Here is a 16,979-nt window from a genome sequence, read left to right on the forward strand (position 1 = left end):
AAGAGGTTCCCAGAGATGGGGCCTCTACATCAACCGGAGGAGCAACTTCTTCTGGGAGAGAGCAATCGCAGGAGCAGGTGGCAAACATACAACCTGCATTTAACCATGGGGTCGTCAAATGCAGATACTGCAATCAACTCCTCACCTATGGGGAGCAAAGTGTCCTGCTCATGGTTCGAGCATTGGAGAACCATCGCTGCCCTTCCCACCCCTAATTTTTTTGTTTTCTTTTTGCTCCTGTTGAGCAGTTTCCATTCCCTGTTTTTGTTCCTGTTCAGTTAAAAGAAGAAAACCAAAAGTTCTTTTCAGAACTACCTCCAATTCTCATCAAAGAGCTATATTCTTAAAAAAATGAAGAGTAAGTGAAATATAGTGCATTGATAATTGAAAGGAGAATGTGTAAGAAAGAACAGAAAGGTATGAGAGGTGAAAGGAAGTGAAGTAGGAGGAATGAAAGAAGGTGAGTGTTAGAAAAGAAAGTTATGACACAGTGAATAAACTGGAGGCCTCATTTCTGAAAAGTGACGCATCGCTACGTGAAAACAGCAATGCGTCACTTTTGTGGACGCACTCCTTATGACATTCCAGATATGTCATATTTAATATATGACTAATCAATTCGCAAGGAGTTACAGATATGTCAGTATTTCTGACGTATCTGTAAACACAAAAGTAACGCATTGCTGGAGTGCGTCACAAAAGTGACGCAACTCCAGTAATGTGTCCTTTCACATGGAAAAAGCACCATGTGAAAGGTTTGCTGTGAAGCAGGCGCAAGATTTTGGCGCAACAGCATCCTAAAAGTGACGCACTGCGTCATTATTACCAAGCTTTTTGCAGGGGAACACCCCCTCTGCATGCATTATACCTGACGCTATTTTTAAAAAGTGACGCATCTAGGTACATGGGTCACTTTTTAAAACTCTGCGCCACATATCTGCATCAGGTATAATGTATGCAGAGGGGGCATTCCCCCGCAAAAAGCTTGGTAATAACGACGTACTGAAAACTATGAGATTTCTCTGCGTCACTTTTAGGATGCTGTTGCGTCAAAATCTTGCGCCTGCCTCGCGTCACTTTTATGTTTACAGATATGTCAGAAATACTGACGTATCTGTAACTCCTTGCAACATGATTCGTCATACATTAAATATGACACATCTGGAATGTCATAAGGAGTGCGCACAGAAAAGTGACGCATCACACCAGCAGTGTAATAAAATGTGCCTCGTTGCACTATATTTAAAGGACGCAACAGCATCCTAAAAGTGACGCAGTGAAATCTCAAACATTTCACTGCGTCGCTATTACAAAGCTTTTTGCGGGGGAACACCCCCCTCTGCATGCATTATACCTCACGCAGATATAATGTGGCGCTTGATTTTAAAAAGTGACCCATCTACCTAGATACGTCACTTTTTAAATATAACGCAACGAGGCACATTTTTTTACACCACTGGTGCGATGCGTCACTTTTCTGTGCGCACTCCTTATGACATTCCAAGTAACGCATTGCTGGAGTGCGTCACAAAAGTGACGCAACTCCAGTAATGTGTCCATTCACATGGAAAAAGCACCATGTGAAAGGTCTTGCGTCAGTCTAACACCTGCTGTAAAGCAGGCGCAAGATTTTGACGCAACAGCATCCTAAAAGTGACGCAGTGAAATCTCAAAGATTTCACTGCATCGCTATTACAAAGCTTTTTGCAGGAGAACACCCCCTCTGCATGCATTATACCTGACGCTATTTTTAAAAAGTGACGCATCTAGGTACATAGGTCACTTTTTAAAACTCTGTGCCACATTATATCTGCGTCAGGTATAATGTATGCAGAGGGGGCATTCCCCCGCAAAAAACTTGGTAATAACGACGTACTGAAATCTATAAGATTTCTCTGCGTCACTTTTAGGATGCTGTTGCGTCAAAATCTTGCGCCTGCCTCGCGTCACTTTTATGTTTACAGATATGTCAGAAATACTGATGTATCTGTAACTCCTTGCAACATGATTCGTCATACATTAAATATGACACATCTGGAATGTCATAAGGAGTGCGCACAGAAAAGTGACGCATCACACCAGCAGTGTAAAAAAATGTGCCTCGTTGCACTATATTTAAAAAGTGACGCATCTAGATAGATGCGTCAATTTTTAAATATTGCATAACAATGCGCATTTTTTTACACCGCTGGTGCGTCACAAAAATTGACGCACAGGAGGCGCAAAACTGACAGCGCAAGGCCTTCATAAATATGGTCCTGGATTTTCCCCGTGCTTCGCCGGTGCACGTACCATGCGCTTCCCCCGCGCAAAACGAAAAAAAAAATAAAAAATGTAATGCCCCGCAGGACCCTATTTTAGCCCCTACATCAAACCTAGGGGGTCAGAGGGGGTCTACTCTTCCCCCTTATGGTCATTTGCCCCTTTTTTTTTCAAACCCCTTGTGTCTCGATTTTACCGAGACACAAGATGGCGGCCGCTCCAGACTGTTTAGAATGTTTACAGACACCCAAGAGCCAATCAGCTTCCTGCGCGCAAGTCGCGTGTCGCGCCTGGAGCGCACTCCGGTGCGCGCACCGGAGAGCGCCTATAGATATATATATTTTTTTGAACCTAAATTACTCAAAATCCACTGGAGCACATATCTTGAGACATAGCAAAGGCACATCGGGCTACCAGTCCCTACAATTTTGCCAAGTTTGGTGGAAATCCATTCAGCCGTTCGGGCTAAAAGTGAAATCGACCGCCCTATGGAAATTAACATGGGGAAAACGCGTTTTGGGACCCCCCTTTTATCTCGGCCCCCGCTTGACGTATCCCCCCCAAACTTTCAAGGAAGAACCGGAGCTCAACGAGGCCATTTTCAGGAAATTTTCAGGCAGATTCGTCAACCGGTGCCAAAGTTATTCCAAATAGAATTTTGAGATTTAACATTGAAAAAAATCCTAACTATAACTACCTACTGGCGACCGCCAGTAGGTAATATATATATATATATATATATATATATATATATATATATATATATATATATATATATATATATATATATATGCAAATATATACCAATAACAAAATCTAAGAAGAAAAACATTAAACTATTTAAAATCTTCAAGCGTACTATTTCCCACTCCAGTGAGTACAAATTACTATGCCCACTCCAGTGAGTGCTACAGTAGGGAAAGTGTTGGATAGCGGCGAGATAAAATTGACTATTTCCACTCCAGTGAGTGCAACAGTAGGGAAAGTGTTAGAAAGTGGAGGGGTAAAAAATACTATTCCCACTCCAGTGGGTGCAACAGTAGGGAAAGTAGTGGATCTTGGCAGGATAAAATCTACTATTCCCACTCCAGTGAGTGCAACAATAAGGAAAGTATTAGATAGCCACAGGATAAACATTTTTATTCTCACTCCAGTGAGTGTAACAAGAGGAAAGTGTTGGATAGCGGAGGGGTAATAAATACTATTCACACTCCAGTGAGTGCAATAGTGTGGAAAGTGTTGGATAGCAAAGGAGTAAAAATTACTATTCCCACACCAGTCTGTACAACAGTAGGGACAGTGTTGGATAGCGAAGGGGTAGAAAAAACGATACCCACTTCAGTGAGTGCAACAGTAGGGAAAGTGTTGGCTAGTGGCAGGATAAAATCTACTATTTCAACACAAGTCAGCGCACTAGTAGGGAAAGTGTTGGCTAGTGGCAGGATAAAATCTAATATTCCCACTTCAATCAGTGCAACAGTAGGGAAAGTGTTGGATAACCAAGGGGTAAAAATGTCTATTCCCGCTCCAATAATTGTAAAGTGTTGGATAGCGGCGGGATAAAATTGACTATTTCCACTCCAGTGAGTGCAACAGTAGGGAAAGTGTTAGATAGCGGAGGGGTAAAAAATACTATTCCCACTCCAGTGAGTGCAACAGTAGGGAAAGTGTTGGATCTTGGCAGGATAAAATCTACTATTACCACACCAGTCTGTGCAACAGTAGGGAAAGTGTTGGACAGCGGAGGGGTAAAAATTACTATATCCACTCCAGTGGGTGCAACAGTAGGGAAAGTGTTAGATAGCGAAGGGTTAAAAATTACTATTCCCACTCCAGTGAGTGCAACAATAGGGAAAGTGTTGGATAGCGGAGGGGTAAAAATTACTATTCCCACTGCAGTGAGTGCAACAGTAGGGAAAGTATTGGATAGCCGCAGGATAAAATTTACTATTCCCGCACTATAAAATAAAAAATAGTAGAATTCAATATTGAGTGTAGCGGTTTCAGTGACCATAATCCCCTTACCATGACAATGTTACGTTCGCAAGGGAACAAGTAAATGAGGAGAAGAGCAACGGACTTCAGGGAAATGATCACTGGTCAGGGTAGACGTTTAAAATGGGCAAAAATGGATGGGGAAAGTTTTTATAATTCACTAGTGACTAAGGGCACGGTGTATCTGGAAGTGTTTTTTACCTTGGATGTAAGTGGGCCCCCACTGGTTGAGGCATTTGAGAATTTAGGACGGTTAGTGGATAGTCTATTGTTTACGAAAGGGAAGGGCAAGGTATTAACCGAGCCTAAATGGTTCGATAGAGGTTGTTCCCGTGCTCAGCGCAATCTTAGAGCAGCACTAAAGCAAAAACCAAGGGATGGGCTAAGCATTAGACATTGCAGATTAAATTATAAACAAGAAGTTAAGCGCGGTAAAAAAGCCCTCAAAACTGAGATATGGGAAGATTTGCGTGAGGCAGCAGAAAAAAGGGACCTCTCTGGGTTTTGGTCAATAATCAACAGACCCTGTTTCCAAGAAGGGAACAGCCCATGTATAGGGTCAACCGTACTCCCCGAACAATGGGTGGAGCATTTTGGTGGCCTATATAATCGAGGTACCCAGATAGAAGGAGAGCAGGTTGCCTGTAGGGAGACAAGTGTAGAGCCGACCACCTTTACCTTAAAGGAGATTGAGGGTGGCATAAAGGGCTTGACTCGTAACAAAGCACCTGGGCTGGATGGGAACCTGCCAGACCTCTTTTTAAGTAAGATCGAATTATGGGGCCCGATATTGACAAGAGTTATAAATGATGCTATAGCCTCGGGTCTCCCACGCTCTTGGTCGACGGCCATAATTGTCCCGATTTATAAGAAAAGCAGTAGGGACAACCCCAAATGTTATAGGGCCATCTCCCTGATAGATGTTACTGCAAAGGTGATGGGTAGGGCCATCCTGAACCGCCTCATGTGTTGGGAGGGAGGAAATTGTATATTATCAGAAGTACAGTATGGGTTCAGGGCAGGCAGATCCATGACTGATCAGTGTCTAAACTTATATTTACCGGTCACAAAATACACTGAAGCAAGTAAGGAAAAAGTCTATTTAGCTTTTATGGATCTGGCTGCGGCGTTTGATTGCGTAAATCGCTCGAAGCTGTGGGCTATACTCTCGGGTCTGGGTGTTGACAGTGGTCTTATTCACATCTTGACAGTCCTCCACCACAAAACAACTGCAAAAGTGAGGTATAACTTAGAGGGTTTCCTGACCGATTCTTTTAATTGCTCAAGCGGGGTGAGGCAAGGATGTATCCTCGCACCCTTCCTGTTTTACATTACCTAAACAGACTTGAAAGTTTTTTTAATTAACTTACAAGTAGATTCCCCAAGGATAGGTAATAGACCAGTGCCTGTCCTCCTTTAGGCCGACGACGCGGTCCTGCTGGCACATACGCCACTAGGTCTGCAGCGTCTGATTGATGGGTTCATCGAGTTCATGAAGGGATTCGATTTATCAGCAAATCTAACAAAATCGTATGTCATGGAGGTGGGACCAAAGCGTAAGGGGAAAAATTTTAATTATAGTATAGGCTCTACAAGTCTGGAAAAAGTATAGACTTTTTTATATTTGGGCATTCTATTTGACAGAAATATTACTTTTAAACCTCTGGTTGAGGGTCATGGAAATAAGTTAGTAGCTAGCTCTGGTGCGATCATGAATTTTGGTCGCCGTTTGGGACACTGGTCTCCAGAGCAAATGATGACTTTGTATAAATCTGTCACTGTTGCTAAAGTTCCATATGGGGCAGAACTGTGAGGGATGGCGAACGTAGACACACTGCAAAAACAGGAAAATAAATTCTTGAAGAGGCTTCTTAAAGTTCCTCAGGGACAATCAGCCTATATAGTACATGAGGAACTAGGCTGTAAGTACCTGGAAGACAGAGTAAAACTGAGGCCTGCTTTAGCCTGGTTAAAACTATGGGTTAGCCAGGAAGCCACCTTGACCCAACGAATAATCTTAGATTTTTTGGGCTGGGAGAAAGGTAGTTCCATTCCCTGGCTAAAATATGTGAAAGGAGTCTTCGAGGGAATTCGCTGTGGAAATCTGTTTACAAACCCACAGAGTATCACGAAACAGATACAAGCAATAGTAATTGGAAAGCTCCTTAAATTTAAAGCGACAACACGGGAAGCACTAGTAGATAATATGCAGACTGTCCAGGCATACGTGCAGTTGAAATCTTGCAGTGGACTTGAGCCACATCTCGCCCTCATATATAACCCACATGATAGGTTTTTACTAACGCGTTTTAGGCCTAATTTTTTTCACCACCTATTAGCTGACCCCGTACGGTTCACTGATTTACCTTAGTCAAAGGGTCCCTGCGGCTGCGATCAACGATCTCCGCAGGATACCCTTCATTTTGTACTGTTATGCCCATTTTATTTAATGCCTTGGCGCCGTTTTTTAAGAGATCTTTTAAAGAAGGCTAATTTTAGATCTGTGAGAGATGCCCTTGTCTTTTTAAAAGCATCTAGAGATCCCCTGATTTTATTCTGTGTGATAAATTTTTTAAGAACCGCAGTCAGGTTAAGGTCCACTATTGAACTATGATAATTGTTAATGTACTGAAAGGACAACAAAACTGTCTTCTAGCTTCTTTCTGTTAGTTTGAACTGATGGATTTAGTGTGTGGCTGATTTGTATACTTATCTTTTATCTTTGTCTGTTTAATGAAATGTCGGAATATTTTTAAAAATTTTACTTTTATGGTGTTATTTAAATGCCGAATAAAGTTTGTTCAAAATGAAACTACTATTCTCATTCCAGTGAGTGTAACAGTAGGAAAGTGTTGGATAGCGGAGGGGTAATAAATACTATTCACACTCCAGTGAGTGCAACAGTGGGGAAAGTGTTGGATTGCAAAGGGGTAAAAATTACTATTCCCACACCAGTCAGTGCAACAGTAGGGACAGTGTTGGATAGCGAAGGGGTAGAAAAAACGATACCCACTTCAGTGAGTGCAACAGTAGGGAAAGTGTTGGCTAGTGGCAGGATAAAATCTACTATTTCAACACCAGTCAGCGCACCAGTAGAGAAAGTGTTGGATAGCGGAGGCGTAAAAATTACTATAGCCACTCCAGTGAGTGCAAGAGTAGGGAAAGTGTTGGCTACTGGCAGGATAAAATCTAGTATTCCCACTCCAATCAGTGCAACAGTAGGGAAAGTGTTGGATATCCAAGGGGTAAAAATTTCTATTCCCATTCCAATAATTGTAACTGTAGGGAAAGTGTTGGATAGCGGAGGGGTAAAAATTACCATTCTCACTCCAATGAGTGCAACAGTAGGAAAGTGTTGGATAGCAGAGGTGTAAAAATTACCATTGCCACACCAGTGAGTGCAATAGTAGGAAAAGTGTTAGATAGCGAAGGGGTAACAATTAATATTCTCACTCGAGCCAATTCAAAATGATAAACAAATCAAATATTAATAAGAACAGAAATATCTTAAAAACCAAATAAATAAAAAATATATAAATATGTTAAAAATTAAAATACGAATGTATTTAATATTAAAAAGTTTTTAAAACAACATATTGTAATTTTTAAATACATATGACAAATACCTACATATTGTATATTAAATAAAATTAAAAATAATTTTCAAACCAAAAAATATTTTTTATGAGAAATTATTTAGAAACAAAAGCATTAATTATTACATACATTTACTTTTTGTTATTTCCTACCATATAACAGCACACAATTCACAACCCACATCTAATTTTTTTTAATGTACTTCCTTAGTTAACATAACTAATTACCAATTAAATACATATTAATAATTAAAAAACAAATTAAAACTAATAAAAATTAATTAACTTCCCATGCTTTACCCCTGTAATCCCCACAATCCACAGCTAAAATTAAACTGTAAAACCAGTAATTCCACAATGAACACTTTTTTTCAATTAAAAAACTAATAGTATTTAACAACTAATTATAAACTAAGTAACATTAATTTACTCCCAACACTGTGCACCTATAAAAGTAAAACCCACACAAAAAAAACATAAACGAAAAACCTAATTGCATATCAATTAATTCATTTATATCAATGATTAACTAATTATTAATGAATTAAACATAAATTATGTCCCACCTTTTACCCCCATAAATCCCACAACCCACACCTAAAATTAATACACAATGTCCATGTTTAATTTTTAATTAATTAATTAATATCAATTAACAATTTTAATTTAATTAACTAAACATAAATTACTTCTCACCCTTTACCCCTATAACCCCCACAACCTGCACCAAACATAATTACACAATTTCCATAATTAACTTTCAATAAATTAATTAAAATAATTTAACCTCTAATTATTCATTATTGGAAAAATGACCTCCCACCCTTTATCCCTATAACCCCAAAACCAGCACCTAGAAAAAGAACACTAATACCATAATTAATTACCAATTAATTAATAAACTTTAATTAACAACTAGTTAAAAATGAATTACATATACATTACTTCCCACCCTTTACCCCTTTAAACCCCACAACCGACACCTAAAACAATTTCACAATTACCATGAATAATTACAAAAACACAACTGCTCAGCACATACCCAAATATTTATTAATATCAAAGATAATGTAATACAATCCAAAGCTTTTTAGAAAAACACTATCAATCCCAATCCATATAGATAAACTCTCAAAGCCCAATAAATATGCTGGAGACTTATATTTGCCTAAAAACATTTCTTCTTTCTTTATTTTGATCGATGATTTTTTCATTCAATTAAAAAACATGATACATAATCATAGCCGACGAGGCACGTTTCGCTCCATGAGACTTCTTCAAGGCTTTGTATGTACCCTTCTGCTCACAATTTCAGTTAAGTCCTGCTTCAAAAAGCTCCAAATAGTTTGAGTGTAAATGTGTTCTACTGGTAAAACCGTTATTATTCTAAAGTAGTGTTGTTCCGCATCAAATTATGTCACGTGGTATCTTTCTTTGTCAATTTGGCATATATGAAGTCAGAGGTTCAGTACGATGTCCGAATTCGTTAAAGTGCGAATTAGAACATCGGATGGACCCTCTGACTTCATATATACCAAATTGACAAAGAAAGACACCACCGTGACATAATTTGATGCAGAACAACACTACTTTAGAATAATACTTCTTTAAGAATAACGGTTTTACCAGTGGTACAAATTTACACTCAAACTATTTGGAGCTTTTAGAAGCAGGACTTAACTGAAATTGTGAGCGGAAGGGTACATACAAAGCCTTGAAGAAAACTCGGGGAGACGAAACGCGCCACGTCGGCTATGATTATGTATCATGGTTTTTAATTGAATGAAAAATCATTGATCAAAATAAAGAAAGAAGAAATGTGTTTTGACAAATACAAGTCTCCAGCATATTAATTGGGCTTTGAGAGTTTATCTACAAGGATTGGGATTGATACTGTTTTTCTAAAAAGCTTTGGATTGTATTACATTATCTTTGATATTTATAAATATTTGGGTAGGTGCTGAGCATTTGTGCTTTTAGAATCAATTTTGGTTTTCCAAAACATCCAGGGAGCTAGGGAGGTCAGGTTCCCAGTTTGTGCACTACCATTGTCCATTCACACTACCTGGAATATCCAAAAATCAGTGCAGGTCTAGAGTGCTGTGACCTTTTTTCTTTGTGTTACCATAAATATTTACCAATTAAATATTATTAAATAACAACCAATTATTAATTAATCAAAAATAAATTACTTATCACAATTAACACTATAAAAAATCAAATAAATCAATATTAACAAATAAAAAATAATAATGAATTTATTATAATTAAATTGCTTTCCACCCTGTCCCCCTATAAACCCACAAACTGCTACGGAACTAAAAAATGCAAAATTTACTTAAAATAAAATTGATAACTACTAAAAATTTAACACATATATTAAAAAACATAAACAATACTTAGACAAAAAAATGCATCACATACATTTAAAATATAAACGAAAATACATAACATTAATTAAAGACGATATTTTAAACAACATTATTTTTGCAAATGATGTTAATGACTTCAATATTTTTGTAAAACGATATTTCTTATCTTAAATTTGATATTCTTGGCCACGATATTCTTGGTGGAGATATTCAGTGTCACGAGATCTCCAACTCGATATTTGTGTAAGTCGACATTTCCAACTTGATATTCTGTCTGAATACCCTTCCGGCCATTTTGACTTATAGTCCGTCATGACCAACGCATATATTGGCACCTCAGCCATCACCCCAAATAGGCCCAAGATGTCCAATGCAACCTTCCTCTTAAGGGTATAATGCACCTCCACCAGTTCAACTGAAGACAGAACAGTAACTTGAGTTTGACCAATTATGTCTCGGAGATACCGCTCATGAACGGCCACCAAAGAGTCCATCCTGATCCTGCGTTTCATTGTCCTGAAACCTAGATGCCATCAGAGGCCCCTATCCTTTTTGCCTAATGTAAAGAAGAAAGCACCCTCAGCTGGAAGTATTTATTGATAAGTTTCACGGAACCGGCCAACTTGCCAAAGCAGCAGCAACTGGAAATACAATGTAATGATTAATCATAGATAAACAGCAATGGAACGTAGAATGTAAGCGATAAACATTTCCAAAATACCCAGACCCCTCAGCCTTACGTAATACTACCTGTCGTAACAAACATTTGATAGGATCTGCAGGGTAGGGAGGAAGAATTAGTGTTTGTGTTCCTTTTTCCCTCTCACCTGTAGTGACAGTAGGCACTCTGTTACCCTAAACTATTTCAGGGCGAGCATGTTGTATTTTATCGCAACATTCTAAGAGTGCTAGCTACCCTGCATTGGCAGCAGGCTTTGCCGTGTAGCGTGTGTAGTTGGAAGGGTGTGGTCTTTGTTTTGATCTTGTATGGGAAGTGTTTCCAAGTCATGCATGATGACCCCCAAGCTTTGGATGAAGAGGTGTGAGAGACAGACACGCAGTTTATGATTTCAGTAACCTTGCAACTTTGAGCAGTTCGCAGGACCCTTTATGGTATTTCTTATGATCGTAGTCCACTCTGCAGGCATCTGTAACTATGTAGCTTAGATGGTACAAGGTAACATTCAGACAACATTCATACCAGCAAACCCTTTCAAACCTTGTCAGTTGAACAAGAGGTGCTGTTGTTTATACAGTCTCTCCTTATCCCCCTACGACCCTCCTCTCCGAAGATGAAAGGTCAACTCACGCTGTGGTAACTCCGATATCATTGTAAAGCAACTGTCGTGTTCCTCTGCACACATTATGGGGAGGGCTCTGCAGGGCTTGGTACCGATGCAGGAGATGTACTGGCACTTGAGAGTGAAGGCTGCAAATGGCGCACACAAAAGAGAGAGGACGGTCAGTGAAGGGTGGTCCACTCACTTAAACATGATGGTTTTTATTATTCCTCACTCCATGAAGTGCACTTCTACCACCGTTACCTTTTAATCATAGATTAATTCATTACAAGACTAGATAGCTCGGTGGGTTTCTGCTCCACTGTACCATTTTGAACATAATGTACAGGTCACAAACTTCAATGTTAGTAAAATATTGCCCAAGAGCATGGAGAAGAGAAAAGGTGGCAGCTTATTTGCCTGCTACAGACCTCCCCAGCGACCCTGCAGACCATGAATTCCAGCCCCAGAATGTACCTTTGAGATCAGTGCTACTGCTTCAGTAATCAGTGCACACCCTTTGGGGTCATTAGCTGTAATTTGATTAATTTCTACAAGGGATTAATATGTTTCTCACAAAAGCCTGCCTATATACCTGAAACACACAGAAGGTGATGGGAGGAATGCTTGCAATTAGTCTAATCACGGACAATAGCTCGGGTGGCACTCCAACTCATCAGTATTTTGCACACCATGCCACCTCAGTTTGGACCCAGCCATATGCAAATTAGTCTTTACCCTGCTTCAATAGGAACAGTTCAGCACAAAGTGCCCGGCCAGGTCCTCCCTGAAGTGGAACACATTTAATTCAGGACCTGTTTCACCCTTGTTATGGGCTCATCAGCTGGGTACAGCTTGGTTCCAGTGACACAGTGAGTATGGTAGCCACGTCTGGGCATACCAATGTCACTTAAGACGGTACATGATGCACACAAAAGGTGATGAGAGGCTGTTTGCAATATATCCAACAACTGGCAATAGCTCGGGTTAGCACTCCAACCTATCCTTATTTTGGTCACCATGCCACTTGTGTCAGTAGAACCAAGCTATACCCGGCTGATGAACCCATAATGAGGGTGAAATCGATCCTGGGTTATTTGGGTTCTGGTTCAGGGAGGACCTGGCTTGGCAGTCCGGGATTAACTGTTTCCATGTGGAGCAGGGTCAAGACTGGTTTGCATGCGGTGGGTCCAAACTGAGGTGGCAAGGTGAGCAAAAGAATGATGGGTTGGGATGCTACCCCCAGGACATACAAAACTTGCGAGAGCCTCCACATTCTCAGGACCCAAACAGGAGCTATCAGGATTGCCCCTGCATAGCACCGGAGGGGGCACTCTGGAGCTCGGGGATGCAGGGGCTATTGTTACGCCACTGGCTACTGCAAGGGATTGCTAATGGTTGGACAAAATGCAGGCATTCCTCCCATCACCTTTGTGTTTCTGCCTACATAGCTGCTAGCATTTTGCAACAGGAAAGAGCGGCATAGTAAAAACATTCAGGGGAATGTATTTTCCCCATTGACTAACATTGAAACAAATGGCATTTTAGTCGGGAAACAGCTAAAATTAATTCATTTTTGCTTTATAAATCGGGCGTCTCCCGCCTTAGTCGGTTCTGTTGCCATGGAGAGCCTATGTGTAAACTGTAGGTCACACGTTCCAATCCAGGTTCAGTGACAGACTAAAGGTGTTAATGCGCTTCTGTGGCATAACCTGCAGGTCACAATCTACTGTCCCTGTAAACTAACTCAGGGAATTAATGTACCTTCAGCAGAGGACTGCATTGCCCCTGCTAGTGACAGGCGACAGTGTCACTACATTAGACCAGCGGGCAGTGCGCCTGCCATAGATCAGAGTCCCCCAGAGCTCAATGCATTCTGATAGTTGGAATCCGCACCATCTTATGATGCATTTGAAGATAGGAAACAGCGAAGCCCAAACTTAGGCACTTATATTCCAAAGGGAAAGGCATGCCTGCCCCAAAGATGATCAGGACATTCATTTTATGCACTCTTGCAAATGTTTCTAGTTAAAACTGGTGCTCCTCAGACCTTCTTCACTACCGCTCCCAGCTCAATCCCAGGGGCTTTGCAACCGGCCTAACCTCTGAAAGAGAGTCTGTTTCATAGAGTAAGATTTTGCAATGTAAATTGGCCTTCTCTCACTTTTGATTAAAACCTTTTGCTGCCCCTTTCAATTGCAATGTCTGCATGCAGGGGCTAATACCTTTGTAACTGGGGAGACAACACTTGCAGGGCGGAGAGCAGAATGCCCCTCTCACCCTCTATGGCAGGGGGTGTCTCTGAGTACTCACCCTCCTGGAGGACGAATCCTAGAACCAACAGCAGCAGCAGGAGGCGCCCCATCGCCTTTCCGCTTTTCTGATTGGTTGATCTGAATTTGTGGCTTGGGCCCTAGTCGGTCGGCTTCACTGTGGTGCGTTGAGTCCCTCTCAGTGTCTCTCTCACTCGCCCGCACACTGCATAAGATATACACACTTTACTCTAGGCTCTAGACTCTACCTTCACTACACCTCACCTCGAGTAACTTCAACCTTGTTGCAGCATCTCCAGGATGTGTGTCGTCCAGTACAACTATTCATCTTATTTTCATGTTTGTGAAGCATTCCAGCCCCTGGCCTCCCTCTGCACACAAGCGATATGTGTGTCTTGGATGCAGAACAGTGCACACAGACCGCCCAAAGGATTGCACAAAGGACCTCAGAAGAACATTCTGAGTTTTTCCTGGGTACAGCACGTGCAGACCTCCCAGCTGGACATGGCACCTTTGGTACATGGTCTGGGTGTATAGGGACTCCACTTGTAGACAACCCACCCCACCCATCACTCTACTCTCTCTTCTGTTCGATCACTTTCCTCCAGTCGCTCCACACTCTTTCTCTGACCCCCTTTCCCACTACCTTTCATTTTCTCACCACCCTCTTCTCTAACAACTTTCCTTTCTCATTGGTAACTTTCACTAGACCTATCCTCTGCCTTCACCCTTACCAACTCCTCTCCCAACACATGCCCATCTCTCAGTACAGGCCTCGCTATTTGCAAATCACCACTGCACACGTTGCTCATCATTCTCCTGTTCCATCCCTCTTCCTCAGACTCCTCTTTTATCCTCCTTCATCCACCTCTCACGCCATCTTCATTACCTTCTCTGTTTGACAAACATTACCCACTTCCCATCACTCAACCCTCTGTCATATTTCTTCTCTTGCCTTCTACTCATTCCTTTACTCTCAATTCATCCACATCTTTTCATTTTGTTTAACCTTCCTTTTTTTTATCTTACTCGTGTTTTTCTACCCTATACTTTTCTCTAATCACCACCCATCTCTCATCGCTGTATCCCATAACCTTTTTTACTTGTCAAGTATCTAGAATGTTGGATCATGTTCACTGCCATTTGGAACCACCTTTGTGAAAATTGGAGAGCTGGGGTTTTCAGGATTTCTGACATCCACAGCTGCAAGTTAATGGATAGCTAATATCATTAGAGGTCTAAGTGAGTTATGTACTCTACCTTTCCAAATAACTCAAAGCATCACATTTGTCCTTTATCAAGATTAGGGACGCCAATCATCTCAAAATTGTTATACTGAAGGCAGGACATAAAATGTTTTTTACAATGCTTCCTGTCCCACTCAATTAGTTGTTAACTACTATTGGAAATTCAAGTCTGAGTATCAAGATTTGAAATTGTGAAGTCAAGGATTATAGAAACATCTTAACAGCATGTGAATTAGCCCACTTTCTTATTTTTGCTGTTTTATGCAGTGCAAACCCGGCTCACAAGCATCAGAGAAGTACAAGAGAACAATAAGAATAATATGGATAACAATAGGAAAACACACAGATCAAACAGTACATACCTAGACAGATTGGAATAATCAGAAAAGGGGATGCAGAGAAGTGATCATAGGTTTATTAAAAGTGACTTCCAAATAGGATCCTGGCTGATTTGGGGTGAAACCCCAAAACCAGTCCTAGGATCCTTGTTTCTGGTCCATGGAGGACCTGGCTTGGCAGTTCGGGCTGGACTGTTCCCATGAGGCACATGGTCAAGATTGATTTTCATGTGGCAAGTCTAAACTAGGCAGGCATGGTGAGCAAAAGAATTATGGATTTATCCCAGATCTCTTGGCTGAGGGTGAATGTTTTGATTTGTTCTTCATTCAGTCCATCAATTGTGTGTGTTTTGCTTTCTCGCCCTAAGTTCTCCGGATATGCCCAGACGTGGGTCCCAGGCTCACTGTGCCACTGGATACAAGCTATCCTGGCTAATGAAGGGTGAAACCTCAAAACCGATCTAGGATGCTTGTTTCCGCTCCAGGGAGGACCTGGCTTGGCCAAGTCTAAACTGGTGAGCAAAAGAATGATGAATTTAACTCAAATCTCTTAACTGGGGGTGAATGTTTTGACTTGTTCTGCATTCCCTCCATCAATTGTGTGTCTTTTAACAGACAAGTGGAGGCGGCGGGCCTACTGAAGGCAGGCAGCTCTTCTCTCCGAAGATGGCAGCTCCCACAGTCTCCATGTCCGTCCTATAAACCAGCCCACTCAGGTGCTCCCGTGTAGCCCCCCAGCGGAGAGCAGCCCCCGGTCTGAACAAGGTTTTGTATGGCTGCTGCATTTTTTGCAATCTGATGATCTTTAGTTTTTCTTGTCTAATTTTTGTGTTGATAGACTCTTAGCTTTTGCGACGGACGCTGCAGGGCCTCCATTGGTTGAACTTGAGTCTGGGCAGCAGTATAGGAATCTGAACATGTCAGAGAGTGGAACAGCTCTGGCGGGAAACAGCGATATACCGGGCAACAAGCAAAAGCTGAGCAGCGATAAGAATAGCCACTTGCGCACCTTAGTATCTAGGTATGGCTTGTGAATCTGTGGGTGCTTAAAATGGAGTGGGGTTTAAGTCCCAACAATGGTAGCAAGTTTGCTATTGAAGTAATTGTGGTGCTAGCCTGTACATGCAAGATTTGTTCAATGGAAGCAAACTCAAAAAGGCTCCTGCCCAGCATGATTTATCAAGGCAACAGATTGTGCCTCCTAGGCTTTTACAATTGCTTTCCCATAACCAAGGAGGATCTTAAATGTCATTATCTTTTTGGGTCAACTGAACTGGTGGCTTTGTACTGAGATGGACTTGACTGCTGTGAAATTTGCATAGTCCAGAATAGAATTGACCCTGTCCAGATGGGAAGAATGTGATGGCACGTAAGACAGTATGACGGCACTCCTGCGATCCCTTCTTCACTAAAGCCATAAGAAATTTTGGTCATTGAAATGCATTCCTCCATGGAGGAGTGAGTGTACAGCATCTCAGAGCAAACTGCCTGAGTCACTGCACCCCAATGAGGAAAACAATATAATTATCACCGGATAGTGACTGACTGGGATCACTGCATCCAGGCATAGGGTGTTGGCCTTGACAGAAGACATATTCAGTGAGCAATAATACCTA

Source organism: Lissotriton vulgaris, chromosome 1_1 (genome assembly GCF_964263255.1).
Source record: "Lissotriton vulgaris chromosome 1_1, aLisVul1.2, whole genome shotgun sequence".
Taxonomy (NCBI): Eukaryota; Metazoa; Chordata; class Amphibia; order Caudata; family Salamandridae; genus Lissotriton; species Lissotriton vulgaris.